The sequence below is a fragment of the Mauremys mutica genome, chromosome 26 (genome assembly GCF_020497125.1).
Source record: "Mauremys mutica isolate MM-2020 ecotype Southern chromosome 26, ASM2049712v1, whole genome shotgun sequence".
NCBI lineage: Eukaryota > Metazoa > Chordata > Testudines > Geoemydidae > Mauremys > Mauremys mutica.
The window spans coordinates 14,987,794-15,011,321 of record NC_059097.1 but is presented as its reverse complement, the minus strand read 5'-3'; the positions used below and the strand labels follow the sequence as shown (position 1 = coordinate 15,011,321).

Below are 23,528 nucleotides of genomic sequence, written 5' to 3'. Positions count from 1 at the left end.
AAAACTACCTGTGCCTGACATCCTCTAGGGCTGCACATGGCGTTGGCTGCTCAAGTTAGCGATCTTGGGGTAAAAAGACAATTATAGTTGTAGAGCAGATGCCGCCCAGGTGCAGGGGTTGGCATTAGCTTTCTCCGTTACCTGACCTAAACAAACCCTGAGCATCACGGTTATACTGTTCCCCCATTTCAAAGCAATTGTTAGTCATCAAGTTCCCCCTTTGGAAACCAATAGTTTCAGTCCCAGTTGCTCTGCTGTTGCTTCAGGTTGTGCTGCAGAGCAGATATTTTTACTACTATTTTCATTACTTAAAATATACTGAACTATAACGAAGAGCAGGAACAGGGCAGGGCTAGGGGAAAATGTCATGTCACCCTCTGTAACAGCAGAGGAAGATAGGGTAAGTCAGAGGGATTCCTTTATTCCCCATCACCCTCCCAGTCCCCCTGTTGTTCAGTTGGTTAGGTCAATATTTTTTCTAAAGGGCTGGGAGGAGGATTCTCTAGTAAATGACTTGGAACTAAGCAAAATGCCCAGGCATTGGGCTCCCAAAGCAGTTGTGGCCCAGACCCTGCAGGAGGTGGCTCCTGAAGATATCTCCTTCCTAATCAGCTGCATGTTGCCTATTATTTGGGAAACGGAATCCCTGTCTAGGTAGGGATGGGAAAATGGAAGTGACATTTCCCTTCACCTCTCCCCAGGAGATGCTGCAAATGTGTAGAAAATGAAATCCCTGTTGAATGTGATATAACTGCAGAAAGATACCTAATAGAGACCTGACATTTGGTGTTTTACAGGGATTCTAAGCCGCACCTGTATTTAGTCCCTAATTTAAATCTGTGCCACCAGATTAAAGACATAAAAGGGCATAGTTGGGGGAGTTGTACCTCATTATCGCCACTGATCTGTTGTGCGGTTGCTGAAGAATTCTACGCCAGAGAAGTGTCAAATTACTTCAAGTAACGTCAAAGGTGTGACAGGAACTCAGGTAGCAGTTGCAGGTAGTGGTGGTTGATTTTCACCCCAGAGAGGGAAGCTGCGGTGACCTGTGTCCCAGGTAAACTATCTTTAGAACCTGCTCCCTAGTTAAGTGGCATTGGTCACACTCCTGGAGGACGCTATGATTAAATTGGGCACAACTGTCTTTTACTATTTGGATCCAAAGTTTCATGAAGCACAGAGAGAAACAGCTGATTGCTTCAGAGCCATTCCATGCCAACGGGTCCCAATCTGGCTGCCTAGTTGGACAAGAAGCACTTCCATGCTGGGCAAACCATGGTAGCCAATGAGGGAATGTATCCGATTCCAAGTTCAGACTGCAGGATACATGAATGCGGAGTCCAGAGTCTGTGGTTTGGTGTCTTAGTTTTGCTCTAGAGTCTAATGCATTTGTATCGCTTCTCCTCCTGCTGCTACTGTGAAGGATTAGCAAGTGTGAAAATAGAGCACAGGTGGTTTTTCTCATGATGCAGCCTTCCCACGTCGTGTGAGACCCCTTCCCCCCACACTTCTGGGAGAAGCCCCAGGGAGAAATGAACTCACAGAAATGGAAGGCTCCTAGGTTATTGTAGAATGTGTCTTCACACAAAGCTCACTGGGTGGAAATGGGAATTAAGAGAAAACTGCCCTATGGGCTCATGTGTTGTAATTGTTGAATAAGTTGGTACCAGCGACAATGAAATGAAACATGAAGTTAATTAGTATCACGGAAGGGGCTGATTACGTGATAACTTTCAGTGTTACAATATAATTCAGGTTTTCTTCTCGTTCTCTCCCTGCCCCCTCCTACTGTACAGGAAATGGAGGCTAATCCTGAAATTAAACCCTCACTCCAAAGGAATTAGAGTGGAGAAATAGCATGTGTGAGAATAGAGACCCAGGATAGACTGTAATTATTTCTATTTCAAATGGAATTTATTTTGATAAATTTGAAATCTTCTGTTAAGAGGAAAATTACTTGAGACAGGATGTGTAACCTTTTACCCAGTTAGAGGGTAACAGCCACAGAGTTCTCCAGGTCTCTTGTTTGCAAAGCAAAGATGTCACATCAGGCAGGAGATGTCAAAATCTACAATGGTGATGGATGTGTGATGGGAGCTTTTCTGCGTTGGTTTTTCGGTTTGGTTTGGTTTGGTTTTTTAATGTACTAGGCGATCCCCCGCTTGGAGCAGTGTTGAGCTGCTGGACCTCATCAGCATTTGGGGAGAGGAGGCTGTTGATGTCTAAGGATTAATATGCTTATTTCCATAGTTAGAACGTAAACAGCTTTTGCATTAGCTTCCTCGTCAGAGGTGTGACAGTAGTTTCCTCTGCCAGAGGCACCACCAAAGGTGTGATCCGATATCTTTCAACACCAGGTCATCAAAACAGGGTGTGAGTATTAACCAAAGCTTTGCAGCACAGAATCGTGTATTACCATCTATATAGATATCTTGAATAACTGTGATACAATTATAATTTTGTAATTCTAACTGTTTTACCATTTACCTATTATTTCATTGATTTTAATAAAAAGTCTTTATAACTATACCTGTCGGAGTGTGAGCTTCCTGTCAGACCCCCAAAGGTCCTTTTATAAACTCTGTGAAGCCTAATTCAAAACAACCTTTATCTTCTAATCAAACACATTGGCAAGCCTAAACCCATACTAATTAATATCCATAATAATAATAATTATTATCAATTAAAATTAAATACAATTGAATTAAGTCAATACATTAAATCAACACTACTAACACACCTCAAATCAGGCTACACTGTCCAGTCCCAGCTGTGCTCCAGCCTTAGAAATTATGACACGTATGCACAGATTTCACGGTGCATGACGGAAAGGGGCCACGACCGGGACACGCTGCAAGGCAGGGTCAAAGTGAAGGAGCTGTGGAACGCCTACTCCATGGCACGGGAGGCAAACCACCGCTCCGGTGCTGCACCCATAAGCTCCCTGTTCTACAAAGAGCTGGATGCGCGACTCGGTGGTGACCCCACCTCCAGGACAAAGGCCACTGTGGATACTTCGGTGGCTCACGTGCTAGTCGAGAGTGGACCGAGCCAGGAGCAGGAAGTCTTGGATGAGGATGTGGAGGCGGAGGCCGCCGGAGGGAGACCCGGAGGCAGAGGAGGTGTCGGAGGTCAGAGACGCATGCAGCCAGGGGTTGTTCTCTACCCCGGAGGAAGGTAGCCAGTCACAGGTATCTGAGCTTGGCGAAGCATAAACAGGAGAGGAGGCCCCTGGTAAGTGACTTGGATTTTGGGACTCACTGAGGTGAGTTCGTGGGGGCAGGAGGGTTGCAGAAAGCAGGCTTGTGTCTGTATGATGTGCGTATCACCACATGTCCAGTCTGGGCGGCGGAACGGGGCGATGATTGACTCCCTCGCTTCAGGGCAATCTGCGCCAGAGATGTCCATGAAACTCTTGTGGAGATACAGGGCAATCCGCTGCCGCAGGTTCTTTGGCAGAGCTGCTGTGTTTCTTGCCCCATTAAGGGTAACTTTCCTGCACTACTCTGCCATCGCAGGCGGGGCGGTGGGGACCGTTGCTGCACACAGGCGACCCACATAACGGCCAGGGGGGAAGCTGCAGTCTTGGAGAAACCCTCCCTTGATTCCCTGCTCGCTCTCAGCAGCGAGATCTTCCATAATGCACACAGCCTGTGGGAAATGTGGGCAGAGGAATGATGATAAGGCCCCCCCTAGGGTGCTGTTTCTCCCCAAGAGCCACATGCCCAGTGTACAGTAGGGTCCTGGAACAGTGGTTTCCCCTGCCCCCGCTGTTACCATTCTGGGGGTCTTGTGGCTCATGTGTGCTTGCCTGGGTTTAGCCAGTTAGTGATGGGTATGTGAATAGTGGCTGTCTTTAAATCACTGCATCAGTGGTGTGTGCTGCAACCAATACTGCTTCTGTAAAATGCTGCATTTTGGCTGCACGGAGATGGTCTTGGGATCCCAGCCTCCCTCTGGGTTATCACTGGCTGAACGGCTGCGCAGAATTAGCAAGCGGCCCTAAAGAACTCAAGAGAACTTTCTGCATGAGGTCATGACGCACTCTGCGGCTGAAAAACAAGAACCGAAGGAGGGGTCGGACAGCGAGAAGAGGGACCGAAAGGAGAAGTCGGTGCGCTGGAACGAAGCCATGGAGCGGCTTTTAAACTTGATGGAGTGCCAAGCGGGCATGCTGCAGGCGCTACTAGCACTGCACACCAAGCAGCTCCGCGACCGCCCTCCCCTGCAGCCGCTGTCGCAAAACTCTTTCCCATTCACCCCCCAGCCACCGCCAGCACACGCTTATCAACCTCCTGGATCCAGTCTGTACCTGCTGCATTCCACTCCTGCCCCATCACAGTCCAGCCCTGCCAACGCCCAGTGCACTCTACACCCGTCCCACTGTAGTTTATGCCGGCTGAAGTACAGCACCTGCTGCACTGCACTCCAGAGTCTAAGGTTGCATATGATACCTAGACATACACAAATCTTTAACCATCCCGGGACTCTCCCTTCCCCCACCCCCACAGTGCTGATGTGGTGTTTTTTTCTCTCCTCCGGTGGTTGCTTTTAATAAAATCATAGTTTTGGGTTGAAAGCAAACACAGCTTTGCAAAGAAACACGCAATTCTCTTAAACCCTTATAGTGCATCATCTGCACCAGTCACAATCACCTCCTAGCATTCCAAGCACTGCGCTCCTGGGCATAGCACCAAATATTAGTGGCTTTTAGCTTCAAATTGCTGCCTCGAGCCATCCCTGAGCCGTATGGCCCCACACTCTGCCCCTCTAATAGCCCTGGTCTCTGGATGTTCAAATTCAGCCTCCAGGTGCTCAGCCTCAGCTGTCCAGCCCTGAGTGAAGCTCTCACTGTTCCCTTCACAAATATTCTGGGGTGTACAGCACATGGCTATTAGCAGAGGGATATTGCCATGGGCCAGGTCCAGCCTTCCATCTAGGCAGCGCCAGCGGGCCTTTAAATGGCCAAAAGCACACGACAGTCATTCTGCACTCGCTCAGCCTGTTGTTGAACCGCTCCTTGCTGCTGTCAAGATGCCCTGTGTATGGCTTCATAAGCCATGGCATTAAGGGGTAGGCGGGGCTTTCCAGGATCACAATGGGCATTTTGACTTCCCCTACAGTGATCTTCTGCTCCAGGAAGAAAGTCCCTGCTTTCAGCTTCCTGAATAGACCAGTGTTCTGAAAGATGCGTGTGTCATGCCCCTTTCCGGCTCAGTCTGTGTTAATGTCCGCCAAATGCACACGGTCATCCACAAGTGCCTGGAAAACCATAGAAAAATACCCCTTGTGATTCATGTACTCGGTGGCTAGGTAATCAGGTGCCAGGATTGGAATGTGCGTGCCATCTATCCCCCTCCGCAGTTAGGGAAGCCCATTTGTGCAAAGCCATCCACAGTGTCATGCACGTTTCCCAGAGGCTCAGTCTTTCAGAGCAGGATGCAATTAATGGCTCTGCACACTTGTAAACGTGTCCAACAGTCGACTTTCCCACTCTGAACTGGTTAACCACCGATCGGTAGCAGTCTGGAGTAGCCAGCTTCCACAGTGCAATTGCCACGTGCTTCTCCAATGGCAGGGCAGCTCTCATTCTCGTGACCTTGCACTGCAGGGCTGGGGCGAGCTCATCACACAGTCCCATGACTGTGGCTTTCCACATCCAAAAGCTCCGCAGCCACTGCTCATCATCCCAGACGTGCATCACGATGTGATCCCACCACTTGGTGCTTGTTTCCTGAGCCCCAAAGTGGCGTTCCATTGTGGTCAGCACCTCCGTTGATGCTGTAGTAAGATGAGGCTCTGAGACGTAAACCCTCGGTATCAGAGGCCTGAACTGAAGTAATGCTCAAGACATTGCTAATATAAAGCAAAGGAGGCTGTGAGCCAGGGGCAGGCCCTGCTCACAGAAGTTGGCAAGAGCACGTAAGCACTAATAAGATGAATCTATGCCAGGACGGCACCTGCACAGATAACAAGGAACAGGCAGACCCAGCCTAAATACAGTATGAAAGGACAATATGATGGATAGGTAATATGAAAGAACAATACAATGGATAGATGCTAAATAGACAATATGAAAGAACAATACAATGATGGATAGACTTATTTGTTCGAACCAATCAGCACCAGGAGAAAGGCAACACCCTAATGCATAGAGGGGCTGTACCTCAGTGCACTCGATGATGTGTAACTTGTTTGTACCTGTGTATACGAATGCATCCCTGGGGCGGTGTCTTTGTCTGGCCTAGGGGGCAGTGGAGAGTCCCGCCACTGACTGAGCCGGTCTATTGTTGGGGCCGCATATTGATAGTATGTCCTGTAGAGTCTGCGGGGAACTATTACCGTGCTTCGTTTGACAATAAACCTGGCCAGGTGCCTTCGTCCCTTATCAGAGTCTGTGGTCATTGGGGGTTCTCTCTGGGTCTGCTGTGCCAGCGATCTGCAGAGCCGGGGCAGCACACATGCAGCTGACTGTTATCAACAGCGAACAAGAGCAGATCACCACACCAGTGGCATCTGACAACAGGGTGAAATTTATCATTTTGGTCAGCAATTTTCATTTTCCTTCTCTGGGGGCAGAGATGGGGTTGGAGCTACTGCAGGCTGGGATGTAGAGCTCATGTCCCCAGGGCCGGCTCCAGCTTTTTTGCCGCCCCAAGCAGCGAACTGGGAAAAAAAAATAAAGCCGATTGGCAGCACTTCGGCGGCAGCTAAAACGTGCCGCTTCATTCTTCGGCGGTAATTCGGCGGCGGGTCCTTCGGTCCCTCTCTTCCTCTTCACCGACAGCTCAGAGGGGAAGAGAGGGACTGAGAGACCTGCCACCGAAGACCCGGACCTGCCGCCCCTTTCCATTGGCCGCCCCAAGCAGCTGCTTCCTTCGCTGGTGCCTGGAGCCGGCCCTGCATGTCCCCATCTATCAGTTACTCTGGGAACTTGTCTCTGCTCACAGGCTGCCACCAGCCTGTCTGGCCAGCTGCTGAGCTCTGTGGGGGTGAGTCCTTGGGCAAAAGTGGCACCTGCACTGGTGGTATAGTGGTAAGCATAGCTGCCTTCTAAGCAATTGACCTGGGTTCGATTCCCGGCCCATGCAGGGCTGTGCCCTTTTCTTGGCCGGGAATTGGTTTAATTTCAGTCCCGTTGTATCAGTTTATCAGTGGAACGGGAGAATTAATGTCCCACATCCCAGCAGGTCATTCAACACCCAGTGGAGGAAGAAAGGGGCGGGACTATACAGTGAGCTGTTGGAGTCAACCTGGCATTACAATGTTTGGTTTATTTTTTTTAAATGTTTCCTTTACCTCCCTCTCCATTTTGGACTCAGAGCCTTTAAGGGCAGAAGGGACCATCATGATCATCTCGTCCGATCTCCTGCACCTTGCAGGCCAAAGGACCCCACCCACCCACTCCTGTAAAAGACCCCTAACCTCTGCTTGAGTCACTGATGTACTGAAATCATGGATTAAAGCTGTGAAGTTACAGAGAATCCACCATTTACACTGGTTTAAACCTGCAAGCGACCCCTGCCCCATGCTGCAGAGGAAAGTGAAACCCCCCCAGGGTCGCTGCTAATCTCCCCTTGGGGAAAACTCCTTCCCAACCCCAAATAGGGTGATCAGCTAGACCCTGAGCATGCGGACAAGGCGCACTGAGCAGACACCTGGGAAAGAATTCTCTGCAGTAACTCCGAGCCCTCCCCACCTATTGTCCCATCTCCGGCCGCTGGAGAGATTTGCTGCTAGCAGTCACAGATCGGCCCCATGCCGTTACAGGCAGTCCCATCCTACCACCCCGTCCATAAACGTATCAAGCTCAGTCTTGAAGCCACTTTGGGTTTTTGCCCCACTGCTCCCCTTGGGAGGCTGTTCCAGAACTTCACTCCTCTGGTGGTTAGAAACCTTCACCTAATTTCAAGGTTAAGCTTGTTGATGGCCAGTTTATATCCATTAGTTCATTACTAGTGCGGGCCTGTGATAGTGTGGGGGAGGGAGGGAGAAAGCCTGGAGAACTGACCGTGGGAGCCAGAGAGATCCCCTGTTCCCCGATCACCCGTCTCTGGGAGGAACCAGCTGGAACCGCCCTTGGGAAGCTGCCACTAGTAACTCAGGTGTGAAAACATTATTCCGTTGGAATCAGATTAAAGCCTCCTCACACCCGGTGTCATGGTCACTGACCTGGCTCATTCCTGGGATGTTCCCAGCCACAGCAATGCAGTGAGTGGAACCAAATCCCTCTGCAGAGCCCAGGCACACACACAAATCCTGGGGCTTTTCATTCCTAGGCTGCTGGCGCCATTCTGTGGCCATTTGGTTTCACTCCTTTCTGTTACAACTTTTAGCTTTCTGCACGTCCAAGGAATGCATCCGACGAAGTGGGTACTCACCCACGAAAGCTCATGCTCCAATATGTCTGTTAGTCTATAAGGTGCCACAGGACTCTTTGCTGCCTGCACAGAAATGGTAATTCCCTGGGAGAGATTCGGGAGCGTTTCTCTGTTTTGTGTTGTTAAGGACTGAAATGTTCCCCGGGTTCCTCGGTCCCAACCTGCCTCCCGTTCTACTGCCCATGCAGCCCCATCCCAGCCCTCAGCCGATGCTGATTCCCTCAGCCCCATCTGGGCAGGGGGTGAACCCTGTCACTGCGCATTGCCTAGTTCCCCTAACTCTGAGGGACTTCAGCTGCTCCGTGTCCCCGGGGACCCTCCACACCACTCCCCTGCTTACCACGGTTCAGATATTGCAGTGGCATGAGTCTGCTTCTCAGCACCTGCCTCTCACTTTAGAGGCCCCACATTAATAACCATTTTCAGTATGAACTGACTGTGGGTTTTATCGCAATATCTGGGTGGGGGGAACCTGTTAAAAATATTCATAAAACTCCTTTCCCAAAATTGTCCCAGGGCTCTTGATATCCTGTGTATCGGCACTGAACGGCCATTGACCCTGTAGCTGATTGTGGTATAAACATCTTTGGTTTCCCCAGCTAGATAAGATCCCATCAATACATAATGTCAGGGAGCCCTGCCTGAAAGCAGTGACAATCTTAGAACAGTTCATGGGCAGAATTATTACACTAAAGCAGATGTGCAAAGCATGTGCCCTGCCACTGCGCTCCCTCCCCACCAATACAGCTAATGCCATAAGGCCCTGGGGGAGAGGGGCTCCAGGCCTCCTCTTGGTGGCAGAAGTGGTTTGGGGCTTCAAGCGCTTCCACATTGTCCCCTAGTGGCTGGGGCTGGGGGGGGGGGGAAGGTGGGAAGGGATGGAAGAGGGTGGGGCCGCAGCAGAAAGGGTGGGGCTTTACCATCACTAGCCCCTGCTTAGCCAGTAGGGTTCAGTTTAGGGCAGTGGGGCCTGCCTCCTAGGGGGGCACAGGGGGACGTTCATGGGGGCACCTCAGGGCCCCAGCCAGCCCCCATGGAGAGCAGGGAGGGAGCACCACTCTGCCCCCAGGCTCCTGGCCCCGCCTTGACCCTCCTTACCCCCTCCACATCCCTCTCTGCAGCAAGCCACGGTCCCGGTCCCACCCCCAGCCCCCGTTCTCGACTGCGGCTGCCGAGGGGCCGCGGACACAGATAAGAGGGCACAGTGTGAAAAGTTTGGGGACCACTGGTTTAGGGTGATGCCCTCAAACCACGTCTATGCAGCCCATTAAAAGCTATTCCTCACCCACCTAGCCCCTCAAGCAGGCCGGACTAGGTATGTTGGGTGGCCATTTGGTTTCACTCCTTTCTGTTAGAACCTTTAGCTTTCTGCGAAGAAATGTTAATTCCCTGGGAGAGACTCGGGAGCGTTTCTCTGTTTTGTGGTGTTAAGGATTGAAATGTTCCCCGGGTTCCTGGTCCCCTGTGCTGCCCTTGACTCTTCCAGGAAAGATAACAACATTTCATTGCACACATGTGATTTGTAACCCAGCACCAGCCAAAACTGCTCCGTTTGGCACAGCCGGGGGGTCTGTGCAAACACGGTCTGTTCCTGACGTCTTTCCCCAGCTCCTCACTAGATGTGAGGGGGGAGCTCACTCAGACCCTGCTTCCGCTTAGTGTTTAAAAACTCCTCCCCCCGGTCCCATCTCATCTCCCCCCCGTCCCATCTGCCCCCTTCTCCTCCCTTCTCCCCAGTCCTGTGTCCCCCCCCCCGGTCCCGTCTCCCCCATCCCCCCCCCAGTCCCGTCTCCCCCCCCGGGCTGGGGTCTCTGAGCTCGGTCCCCGCCAGCTCCGGCCCAGGGGCAGCCGGGGGGGAGGGGCCGGGCCCGGTTCGCCCCCTGCCCGGGGGGGGGGGAGCCCCGTACTGCCCGCGGCCGGGGCAGGACCGGGAGCAGCAGGAGGGGCCCGGAGTGGGGGGAGGGAGGGGGAATAAGGGGCGGGGCTGTGGAGAACCCCACCCCCAACGGAGGGGGCAGCGCCGCCTCACAGCCCCCCGGCGTGCGCCGCGCTCCAACGGCCCTAGCGGCCGGACCCATCACGTGACTCCTCCTCCGGCTCCCCCCCCCGCGCGCGGCGCGCTCCAACGGCCCTAACGGCCGGACCCATCACGTGACTCCTCCTCCGGCTCCCCCCCCCGCGCGGCGCGCTCCAATGGCCCTAACGGCCAGACCCGTCACGTGACTCCTCCTCCGGCTCCCCCCCCCCCCGCGCCGCGCTCCAACGGCCCTAACGGCCGGACCCGTCACGTGACTCCTCCTCCGGCTCCCCCCACCCGCGCCGCGCTCCAACGGCCCTAACGGCCACAACCGTCACGTGACTCCTCCCCCGGCTCCCCGCCCCCGCGCGCCGCGCTCCAACGGCCCTAACGGCCGGACCCGTCACGTGACCCCTCCCCCGGCTCCCCCCCCCGCGCGGCGCGCTCCAATGGCCCTTACGGCCGGACCCGTCACGTGTCTCCTCCCCCAGCTCCCCCCCCCCCGCGCGCCGCACTCCAACGGCCCTAACGGCCGGACCCGTCACGTGACTCCTCCTCCGGCTCCCCCCCCGCGCGCCGCGCTCCAACGGCCCTAACGGCCGGACCCGTCAGGTGACTCCTCCCCCGGCTCCCCCCCCCGCGCCGCGCTCCAACGGCCCTAACGGCCGGACCCGTCACGTGACTCCTCCTCCGGCTCCCCCCCCCCCGCGCTGCGCGCTCCAACGGCCCTAACGGCCGGACCCGTCACGTGACTCCTCCCCCGGCTCCCGCAGCCCAATTCCCAGACTGTCAAAGTCCAGACACCGCGGCTCCTCTCGATCCTGTACAAGTGCTGCGGGGCTGTTACTGCTCCAGCCGGGAGCCTGAATGCGGGGAAATATCGTACAGATGCCCCCTCCCTCCCTCCCTCCCACGCTGCCTCTCACATTGTGACTGTGAAAAAGTGTCTGCTGTCATTTTCTATGTCTCTATGAAATCCCTGCAGCTCCTTTCTCTTCTACAACGTGCTGAGCTGCTAACTCCCTCCCAGAGCCGCGTGTCCACACCCCCTCCTGTACCCCAATCCCCTGCCCCAGGTCAGAGCCTGCACCCCTCACTCAAACTCTACATAGCCTGCAACCCTCCTGCACCCCCAACTCCCTCCCAGAGCCTGCACCCCAAACAGGGCCGGATTAACCTGTTGTGGGCCCGGGGCTAAACATATTTGTGGGTCCCCATGGGGGAAATGGGGACATGAGGCAGGGGGGCAGAGTCCTCAGAGCGAGGGGCTGACTGGGGGCAATGGGATATGAGTCATGGCACGGCAGGGACAGCCCCACTCCACCCAGCCCAGTACAAGGGCCCTGTTTACAAACCAGGAGCTGCCAGACCCACGCTGTCCAGCCCAGCCCTGCACTGCCATTGTGCTTCTTCCCCTTGGGGGTGGGCCCACGCTGCACCATGCTACCCCCTGCCCAGCACCCCTCTGGCTCCCTACGCCCAGCGCCGCACCACCCAGAGACCCCCACAAACCCCCTGCCCAGCACCCCTCCGGCTCCCTACGCACAGTGCCACACCACCCAGAGACCCCCACAAACCCCCTGCCCTGTACCCCTCTGACTCCCTTCGCCCAGCGCCGCACCACCCAGAGACACCCACAAACCCCCTGCCCAGCACCCCTCTGACTCCCTATGCCCAGTGCCCCACCACCCAGAGACGCCCACAAACCCCCTGCCCAGCTCCCCTCAGTCTCCCTATGCCCAGTGCCGCACCACCCAGAGACCCCCCCACACCTCTTGCCCAGCACCCCTCCGGCTCCCTACGCACAGTGCCTCACCACCCAGAGACCCCCACAAACCCCCTGCCCTGTACCCCTGACTCCCTTCACCCAGCGCCGCACCACCCAGAGACCCCCACAAACCCCCTGCCCTGTACCCCTCTGACTCCCTTTGCCCAGCGCCGCACCACCCAAAGACCGCCACAAACCCCCTGTCCAGCACCCCTCCGACTCCCTATGCCCAGTGCCACACCACCCAGAGACCCCCACAAATCCCCTGCCCTGCACCCCTCTGACTCCCTATGCCCAGTGCCACACCACCCAGAGACCCCCACAAACCCCCTGCCTTGCACCCCTCCGACTCCCTTCGCCCAGCACCGCACCCCCCAGAGACCCCCACAAACCCCCTGCCCAGCACCCCTCTGACTCTCTTCGCCCAGTGCTGCACCATCCAGAGACCCCCACAAACCCCCCTGCCCAGTGCACTCTCAGATCACTCCCCCACCCACTCAGAACCCCCCCACAGATCCTCTCACTGACCAGTGCCCCCCAGCTGAAGACCCCCCACAGCCCTCCCACAACTGCACAGTGCCCCACACCTTCCCACCCAGAGCCCCCCTACAGATCCCCTCACTGTCCAGTGCCCCCCCCACCACAACTGCACAGTGCCCCGCACAGACCCCCCTCACTTCCCAGCGCCCACACACACACAGATCTCCCCCACTGACAGCCCCCCAACACAGAGATCTCCCCACCCCCCAGTGCCCAGCACCTACCCAGACCCCCTAGAGACCTACTCTCCCACACCCTAACCCCCAGCCACAGTAGCCGGCCCTTATGGGAGGTGACTGTGGCTGCGAGGCTGAGATGGCAGCGCAGCCAGAACTGGTCCTGGGGCAGGATAACTCTGGCCTCTTGGGAGTGGTGGAAGCAGCCAGGCTGGAGCAGGAGCAGAGCCTACCCGGGCCAGGCTCTCTCAGGACCCAGCTGAGCCTCCCCCCTCCCCGACTGTTCCCTGTGAGTGGCTGAGACTGGCCCAGCCTCTGCACCAGTCCCAGGTGGCTCTTCCCCCAGGGAGGCAGGTGGGGCCCCGCAGGTCCCAGGCAGTGGAGACAGCTCAGAGCTGGAGCAGTGCTGGGGAGTGGGGCAGATCCCTGAGACGTGACTCCCGCGATCCTACCCAGCCCACCCACACCCATTGGCCCCGTGGCCAGCAGCCCTGCAGAGCACACACCTCTCTCTCTCCCTGCTTTCCTATCACCAGTTATGTTACTACAGGAATGAAATCGAGACATCCCCTAAAACAGCTAGTTCCACATTGTTATAACACATAATTAGAAAGACTAAAGTACATGCTTTACTATAATTAGGACCGGGCAACCCAAGATGAAAACTACACCGCGGCAGAGTCCTACAACCAGGTATTTGAGGCCAATCCCTTTATCAATGGAATCCTCAACCAAAATATGAGGAAGGAGACGAGTCACCCTCAAACTTTTGACAATAGCTCAAGGTCAGACACCAAGAAGACCAGCGCCATTCGTATTCTGGTTTTGGATAAAATACTTGATCTTGCCTACATCATAGAAACCTTCCTCTCTCCAAGTCTACACCCCACTACACCCTTTAGCGATAAAGTAACCATTAAAGAAGTTCTGAATCAGTCGTCTTTCTTCCCAATTTAGGTTTAACAATAAAGCTGCAGCGTAAGTAGCTATGGGAGATGACAGTGCAACTACTAGGTATTGGTGGGGGAAAAGTGTGCTACTAATGTCCTGGATATACTGGCAGGGCCGGCTTTAGGCCAACTGAACCAATTCCCCTGAATCGGGCCCTGCCCGTAAGAGGGTCCCGCGCCCAAGCCCCGGTTCGGTGTATTGGCAAGAGTCAGTGCACTGTACCGGGGTGGCCCGGCTTCTCCAGGGGACAATTTAAAGGGCCTGGGGGCCCTTTAAATTGCCACCACTGCCACACTGCTGGAGCCCTGGGGTAGGACTGTGGGGATCTGTGGGCTACTTAAAAAGTCTGTGGCTCCCGTTGCTTCTATCGCCCCAGCCCTTTAAATAGCCGCTGGAGCCCCGCCGGTTCCCCAGGGCTCCGGCAGCTGTGTACATGGCCAGGGCTGTGGAAGCAGGGGAGCCCCAGGTGGGGGAGGGAGGAGGAGGAGGGAGCACTTACCATACCGGGTGGTCTGTACCCCCTGTACCCGCACCCCCTGCCCTGTCTCCAGCCAACCCCTGCTGCACCCCCCCTGCCTGAAGCCAGCCATTCCTGCACTCCTCTGTCTTCAGCACTGCCAATCTATGCCACACCCCCCTATGGCCCTGCTTGAAGCCAGCCAGCCCACCCCACCCCACACACCCCTGTCTCCAGCCATTGCTGCACCCCTTGCCCTGCCTGCAGCCAGCCCCATGTCCACTGGTGCCCTGCAATTCCCTGGGCAGTAACCCTGCACACCTGCTTCAATGATGGGAGAAGAGAGCAGCTGGTACCCATGTGCACACCCTAGGGTGACCAGACAGCAAGTGTGAAAAATCAGGATGGGGTGGAGGTTAATAGGATCCTATATAAGAAAAAGCCCCCAAGATTGGGACTGTCTCTATAAAATCGGGACATCTGGTCACCCTAGCACACTCCCAGGGAGTGGCGGGGACCCACACGTGTGAAGCGGAGTTCATTTCTAGTTCAGTCCCATCTTTTTAAAAAAGAACTGTAGGTAGTGTTAACATACAGCCATATTTTCCCGGACATGTCAGACTTTTTGGTTCTTAAATTGCTGTCCGGGAGGAATTTTTAAATCTGGAAATATAGTAACCCTATTGGTACCAGAAATACATATTCTGGCACATCCCTTAAATCAGAACTTTTTATAGGGAACCGGTTGCTAAGAAAGGAAAGGCTTTTTTTCCCACCTTTTTTTCCTTTTTTTTAAAGTCATCCCTGCTGGGGCCCCGCCGAAAATGTTTGAATTGGGTGGGCCCCAAACTTCCTAAAGCCGGCCCTAACTAGTCTGTTCAGTGTTATAGCTTTTAATATGCTACTGCAAACACTGTAATAGAGCATTAATGTCCCAATGTACTGTAGCTTGTTTTAACTTACCGTAATACTAGAAGTGGTGCATGTGAACATTGCCGTAACGAGGGCAAGGCGAGTGAGGCACTTGCCTCGGGCACGGAAAGTGAGGGGCTCAGAAAGTCTCTCCTTCAGCGGCAATTCGGCAGCAAGTCCTTCCCTCTGATAGGGACTGTGGTACTCGTTGCCGAAGTGCCGCTGGTCGTCTTCAATGGAGAGGGGCGGCGCATTTGGGGGTTGGACTAGATGACCTCCTGAGGTCCCTTCCAACCCTGAGATTCTATGATATGGCTCTTTTGCAGAAATTCGTTGGTGGATCCTTCCCTCTAATAGGGAAGAGCCGGACATGCTGCCTCTGTTCCTTGCCTTATGTGCCAAAAATCCCTAGTGACGGCTCTGCATGTGAAGCTCTCTTAAAAGCTGACACTACAGTAGTGATATTCTCTAGCCAGCATGCATAGGGCTGGGAGTGGGGAAGGGGAGTGCATTTAGGTATAAGTAACATCTCTCACACCAAACAGGAACTTTTACAAAGTTCATTATTATACCTTGTCTTACAAACACCAAAAACTATTATTACATATGCACAAAGGTCAATAATCACCCCCTCCCCATATATACAGAGTTGTGCTTCTGCATATAGTATCTATGTCAGGTTAATATTGAGTTACCAGCTGTTCAGGAATCAGTAAAGAGTCAGCTGCCAAGCCACATGTTGATTCCTATTGCAAACTGTATGGGTGACCCTTGAGGCATTCTGAAGCAAGAGATTACTGTAAAACTGTAAATAAGACGCAGAAAGAATAAAATTTTCCTAGGTTTTGTTTGTCAGATTTATTGTATTATGTATAGTAGGTGTTTAATATAAAAACCAGGTAGTATGGTTTACAATGTTTTAACAAGAGATTATTCTATTACCATTATCCAGTCAACTTGCACACTATTTTGAATTAGTGATAATTCACAGAGAGAGAAAGAAGAAAGCTGAATTTAGATAATTATTAACCAGATTCCTGGTTATTCACCAGCCACTTTGCTTCAGTCCATGGCATAAAGCATCATAAACCCAGGACAGTATTGACAAGATAATATTCACCTCGAATTTGCATCCGCTACACTCCCTGCCCCCGCCTCATTCCCAGTCACAATATTCAGGATATAGCCTAGTGAGAAAGTGGCCTGGCTGAAGCATGTAGCTGGCAACTGAAAACTAGTACTGAGTACAATAGCCTTGAGAACATTGCTTAATTCTGAGCACTGTGTCTGCAGTGAGATGCAGGGTGGCCCTGGTGCCACGGCACCATTGTAAAGTCGATAATGACTCTAATCCCATAGGCGGCAGGTTTGTATAATTTTTGGTGGTGCCCAAAATGGTGGTCCATCCCCCCGCTCTCGCCCTGTAAGCCGATATAAAATGAAGCTACAACGCATCGGAACCACAAGATTACAAGGGTTAATTAAAAGTGGAAAGTGAGAAGCAGCACTTGCCTGCTTCAATATACGGTATTAAATTTTGTTACACCTGTTGTGCCAAATTGGGAATGTTCTTAATGTTTTCTCTGAATACTGTGTGGGTGCCTCAGTTTCCCCTGCAAGGTGCCAACTGAAGGTGTTGGGGACAAAGAGATCAGGTGGCCTCCTTGTCCAGAAGAGACACAAAGGCCAGAGGAGGGAGTGTCAGTTTGGAGCTGGCTGGGGAAATGGGGAGAGGCCCAGAATTTGGGTCTGGGCTCCCCACCCTCCAAGATGGACCTGACTGAGGGGTCCTGTTTTCTGTACCTACAAGCTCTGTTTAATCTGTGTTCCTGTCGTCTAACAAACCTTCTATTTTACCGGCTGGCTGAGAGTCACGTCTGACTGCGGAGTTGGGGTGCAGGGACCTCTGGTTGCCCCAGGACCTGCCTGGGCACACTCGCTGCAGAAAGTGCACGGTGTGGAAAGGGCTGAATGCTCCGAGGTCAGACCCAGGAAGGTGTAAGCTTCTTGTCCTGGAGACAGTACGCTCAGAGAGAGGAGGCTCCCCCAGAGTCCTGACTGGCTTTGTATGGAGTAGTTCCAAAGCATCCCAGCATCCCCTTCCACACCATGCACTTCCCTGAAGTCCGCACAGGCACTGACACTCCCTCCTCTGGCCTCTCTCTCTTTTCCAGGCATTAGGAGGCCACCTGATCTCTTTGTTCTCCAACACCTTCAGTTGGCACCTTGCAGGAGAGCGGCCCAGGCCATCAGGTGCCCGGAGACAGGGTGTCAGCCATTCTCTGTGCAGACGGCATCACACTGGCCCTCTAGGGCTCTACAACAATCACACCCCCTTATCCCACCATCTAGATCCTTGAGAAATGCATAGGGGAAACTGAGGCACCCACACAGTATTCAGAGAAAACATTAAGAACATTCCCACTTTGTAACACCTGTATACAACTAGTTATATACTTTAAAGGGGTGTAAAATAATCAAGTATTGTGCTAAACACAATGATACTCCAAACTGACCACCACATTTAAGTTGCACATTTTTCCCCTCAGGTGAGGGCTCTGGGGTGGGGCTGGGGATGAGGGGTTCACAGTGCAGGAGGGTGCTCAGGGTTGGGGTGCTGGGGGTGCAGGCTCTGGGATGGGGCAGGGCTGAAGATGAGGAACTTGGGGTGCAGACAGGCTGCCCCAGGGCTAGGACCAGAGAGGACTCCCCCCCCACCCCATTATCAGCAGCAGCAAGCTCCAGGGGAGGGATCCCTCCTCTCCCCCCCCCCCCCGCAGCACACTCACTCTGCAACACAGTCACTGCACATGCTCCTAGGGACTCTCTCAGGTCCAGAAAGCCCACTCGCCTCCCCTGTGGTGGGTATCGGGTGGCACAGAGTCCCTGGGCGATGCTCTGGAACTGCTCCCCACCAAGCCAGTCAGGACTTTGGGGAGCCTCCTCTCCCTTGGAGCAGGCTTTTTCAGGGCAAGAAGCTCACATGGCTTCACCTCCTGGGTCTCTCCTTGGAGCATTCAGCATCCTCTGCCTGTTGTGTATTTGGTTGTCATGGTTTTGTTGCTATGGCAACTGAGTTAGATTATTATGGGTTAGCTCAACCGGTTTCAACTGGCTGAGGAGCTCTCTGTATATATGTAAATAAAATGGAGGTTTTGGTTAGCTGCCTGCTCTCTGGCCTCAAGTGATTGCTTCCTACACCGGCTGCCCCAAGGATATAACACTGGTGACGAGGGTGAGACTCCGGTGCTGCTCCAGTAACAGAAGGAAGTAGAAGTTAAGGTAAAGAACAAACAAACAAAAAAGCTGCTTGTTTGCACTGACTGTGAAAGTGAAACTAAAAATCATGGCTACTCTGACCAGGCCCCTGGAGCCTTTTGATGAGAATACAGAGCAGTGGCATGTGTATACTGAGCGTTTTGAGCTTTTTGGTATTGCAAATGACATTACAGAAGCGAAGAAGGTGCCAATATTCTTAACTGTTGTAGGGGCTAAAACCTACTCTCTGCTACGCAGCTTACTACACCCTGTTAAGCCTGAGACTAAATCTTACAGTGACATTGTGGAAATCCTGGGGTCTCATTTCTCCCCAAAACCACTGGTAATTGCTGAAAGATATAGGTTCCACAAAAGAGACCAAAAGGAAGATGAAACAGTTGTACAATTTGTAGCCATTTTAAAAAAGCTAGCAGAACACTGTGAATTTAAAGAAATGTTACATGATGCCCTGCGTGACAGGTTAGTGTGTGGCCTGTACAGTGAAGCTATACGGAAGCGCCTACTGACAGAGGCTCAGCTTACCTTACAGAAGGCTGTTGATATTGCTGTCTCCATGGAACTGGCTACAAGGGAGGCACAATACATCGGTGCACCCCCTAGGGTGCAAAAAGTGTCACAAGAACCGACCCACAAAACTGTGCAGAGTCAAGAATGTTACCGCTGTGGTAAGCCGGGTCACCAGGCATCAGAATGCTGGTGTAAGGACCTGGTGTGTCGACACTGTGGCAAAAAGGGACACATTGAGTGTGCCTGTAAACAAAAGAAAAAGAGGCCTGTGGTCTGGCCGACAAAAAGAGGAACCCTGCATACCCTAGAGCAGACCCAGGATGATCAAGGTGACACCTCATCGCAAGAGGAAGTGCCACTGCATGTTTTGTCTTTGGCAATGGGCTCACATGAATACTGGGTAACCCCGTTATTGGATGGCAAACGTATACGCATGGAACTGGACACCGGTGCAGCCGTCTCACTGATCTCCGAGACTGTGTATAAAGAAAAGCTACAGCATCTTCCGCTTAAGGCAACAAAAACTGTTCTGAAGACGTATACGGGAGAAGCTGTGCCTATGCTGGGCACTATTGATGTTAAGGTGGAGCTCAATGGACAGGTGGCTAAATTGCCACTGTTTGTGGTGAGAGGTAACTACCCAGCCTTAATGGGTAGGTCTTGGCTTGGGAAGATTCAACTGAACTGGGCAGAAGTGCACCGGATGACTAAAGAAGAAACCAGTCTAACCCCTATACTAAGGAAACATGCTGCTGTTTTTGGAGATGATTTGGGAAGTATGAAGGGAATCACTGTGACATTGAACATTAAACCTGGCAGTCCACCAAAATATCTGAAAGCCCGAACTGTGCCATATGCCATCAGGCCAAAAGTTGAAGCAGACCTGGAGCGCCTGGTCACCAATGGAGTCCTAATACCAGTTACCCATAGCTCATGGGCCACTCCTATCGTTCCAATCGTGAAGAAAGATGGCTCTCTCCAGATTTGCGGTGATTTTAAAGTCACTGTCAACCCAGTGTTGTGTGCAGAGCAATACCCGCTTCCCCGCATCGATGACCTCTTCGCAGGCCTGGCTGGGGGACAAAAGTTCAGTAAGATTGATCTGAGTCAAGCATATTTACAGATGCACGTCGATGAAAAGTCCCAAGAGCTGTTGACTATTGTGACTCATAAGGGGCTTTATCGATACTGTCGTCTACCCTTCGGAATAACATCTGCTCCCGCCCTGTTCCAGAGGGCTATGGACCAGATCTTGTGTGGCTTGTCAGGAGTTCAGTGCTATCTGGATGATATCCTGGTCACTGGAAGAAATGAAGAGGATCACTTAAAGAATTTAGAGGCTACCCTACAAAGACTGGAAGAGTATGGCCTACGAGTTCGCAAAGACAAGTGTGAATTCTTCAAGCCCTCTGTTGAATATTTGGGACACATCATTGATTCTGCAGGTCTTCATAAGGCCCCTGCAAAAGTTAAAGCTATTGTGGAGGCTCCCCCACCTCGAAATGTAAGCCAGCTGCGCTCGTTTCTAGGACTCCTGAACTATTATGGAAAGTTCATCTCACAGTTAGCCACACTGCTAAAACCACTTCATGAGCTCCTTGGGCAGAACAAGGCCTGGAAGTGGACTGAAGCCTGTGATGTTGCGTTTAACAAAGCTAAGGATGCATTGCTAAATTCTGAAGTTCTAACGCACTTTGATCCATCCTTACCACTGCAATTGGCCTGCGATGCCTCCCCTTATGGAGTGGGAGCAGTCGTGTCACATATTATGCCTTCAGGAGAAGAGAGACCTATTGCTTTTGCTTCACGCACTCTAAGCAAAGCAGAAACTAACTACGCCCAAATCGAACGTGAGGCATTAGGAATTGTTTTTGGAATTCGGAAGTTTCATCAGTACCTGTTTGGGCGAAAATTTACTCTTCTCACAGACCATCGACCTCTGACATCAATTTTTGGACCTTACACAGGCATTCCCCCATTAGCTGCTAGTCGTATGCAACGTTGGGCATTGTTACTTTCAGCACACACATATGAAATCAAATATCGGAAATCCACTCTACACGGCAATGCAGATGGCCTCTCAAGGTTGCCTTTGCCGGTCAAACACCAAGATAGTGCCCACAAGGAAATCTTCTACTTTGAACAGGTAGAGAATACACCCATCACTGCTACTCAGATAAAGAAGGCAACTCGCGTTGACCCAGTATTGTCCCACGTTATGGACCTGGTGATGCATGGAACATCTCGACAAACTTCTCCGGTCTCATCCGACCTTGTTCCCTACATGTCCAAGCGGACGGAGTTATCGGTCCAATCTGGTTGTTTGTTGTGGGGGAGACGTGTCATTATTCCACCACCACTGAGATCACAGATGTTAGAACAGCTACATTCCGGTCACTGTGGAATAGTGCGCATGAAGGAAATTGCACGAAGCTATTTTTGGTGGCCTGGACTGGACAGCGCTATTGAAGAGAAGGCAAAAGCTTGTATGTCATGTCAGGGTGTGAGGAATGCACCCCAGTGGGCACCCCTACACCCATGGGACTGGCCTGAAAACCCGTGGCAACGTATTCACGTTGACTTTGCTGGCCCCCTTGAAGGAAGCATGTTCTTGGTGGCAATAGATGCCCATTCTAAATGGCCAGAAGTCTCTATAATGCAGTCCACTTCTGCAGAGAGTACTATCCAAAAACTACGAGGACTCTTTAGTCGTTTTGGTCTGCCAGAACAACTTGTGAGTGACAACGGACCGCAGTTCGTTTCTCAGGAGTTTCAAAATTTTATGAAAGCAAATGGGATACACCACATCACGTCAGCACCATATCATCCGTCCACCAACGGATTAGCTGAAAGATTTGTGCAGACAATGAAAAACGCTTTGAAATCAGCAAGGGGACAACACTCCATTCAAAAGCGTCTGGATACCTTTTTACTTTCCTACAGAAACACACCTCATGCTACGACCCACGCATCTCCGGCCTTTCTAATGATGGGACGACAGCTGCGCACTTGCTTTGATCTGCTGAAACCTTCTGAACCCCGACAAATTGTGCAACATCAGCAGCAATATCAAGTCATCAGACGGGCACCCAGAGCAAAAGACCGAACCTTTAGCCCGGGACAGCCAGTTTTGGCTCGGAATTATACTTCCAGAGCTAAATGGGTTCCGGCCACAGTCATCACTCAAACAGGACCTGTTTCCTACACAGTCCGGACTGCAGAGAATCTTACCTGGCGGCGACATGTAGATCAGCTGTTGCCAGGTCATGCCAGTCCTCAGGACCCATCTGCAGTTGAGGGGTCTGACTTCACCTCTTCTGGTGAGGGATCGAATCACGAGTCACCTGTTTCTGACTGTTCTCCTCCATTACTGCCGGCGGCTGAGATACCCCTTTGCCCAGCACGAGCTGATACCACCTCCTCACCTGTTCGTGCTGCGGACCCTGAGCCCCTAGTGCTTTCGGGTGCAATAACACCAGTAGTTCACCGTAATCCACCTAGAGACAGAAGGCCTCCTCATCGGCTGGATCTTTAGCTAGGGTGAACCCACGGTTATGGGGCAAAATAATCCCCAGGGTTTAGCCGGGAATGGAGGCAGTCTACCCTCCTTCTCTAGTCTAGTGTGTGTTTTATTTAGGGGATGTTCTTATTAGGGGGGGAGGAATATGTTGTGTATTTGGTTGTCATGGTTTTGTTGCTATGGCAACTGAGTTAGATTATTATGGGTTAGCTCAACCGGTTTCAACTGGCTGAGGAGCTCTCTGTATATATGTAAATAAAATGGAGGTTTTGGTTAGCTGCCTGCTCTCTGGCCTCAAGTGATTGCTTCCTACACCGGCTGCCCCAAGGATATAACACTGCCCCTCCATGCACTTCCCACAGTGAGCCCGCCCCAGCGGGGTCCTGGAGAAGCCACAGGGTCCTGCCCCCCCACTTCGCAGTCAGACGTGACTCTCAGCCAGCCAGTAAAACAAAGGTTTATTCGGTGACAGGAAGACGGTCTAACACAGAGCTTGTAGGTACAGCGAACAAGACCCCACAGCCGGGTCCATTCTGGGAGCAGTGAGCCAGACCCCCACGGCTGCCCTCACTCCTCATCCCCAGCCAGCTCCCAACTGACCCCCTCCAGCCCCTCCTCTCTGCTCAGTTCTTTTCCTGGGCCAGGAGGTCACCTGACCTCTTTGTCTCCAACACCTTCAGCTGGCACCTTTGCAGAGGAGGGCCCAGGCCATCAGTTGCTAGGAGACAGAGTGCCAGGCATTTAGGTGCACTGGCCCTTTGCTCTGTAGCAATCACATACCCTGATCCACCACCTAGATACTTTAGAACTACAGAGGAGACACTGAGGCACAAACAGTATTTAGAGAAAACATTAAGAACATTCCCAGCTCGTCACACCGGGGTGGGGGGCTGCCATCATGTGTGGCCTCCCCACCCCTGCTATTCCCCCTGCATGCTCTGTACCCACAAACCTTAACTCCCCTTTTCACGTATTCACACACAAATGAGTGGAAGTGCGCACCTCAATCATCCAATAGGT

The 23,528-nt window shown here is 52.6% G+C and overlaps 1 protein-coding gene across 1 annotated transcript in view; it reads left to right on the top strand.

Moving 5' to 3' along the window:
- Positions 1–23,528, top strand: part of LOC123356631 — an 871,996-nt gene that overhangs the window by 743,871 nt on the left and 104,597 nt on the right. The gene's annotated exons all lie outside the window — the stretch shown is intronic.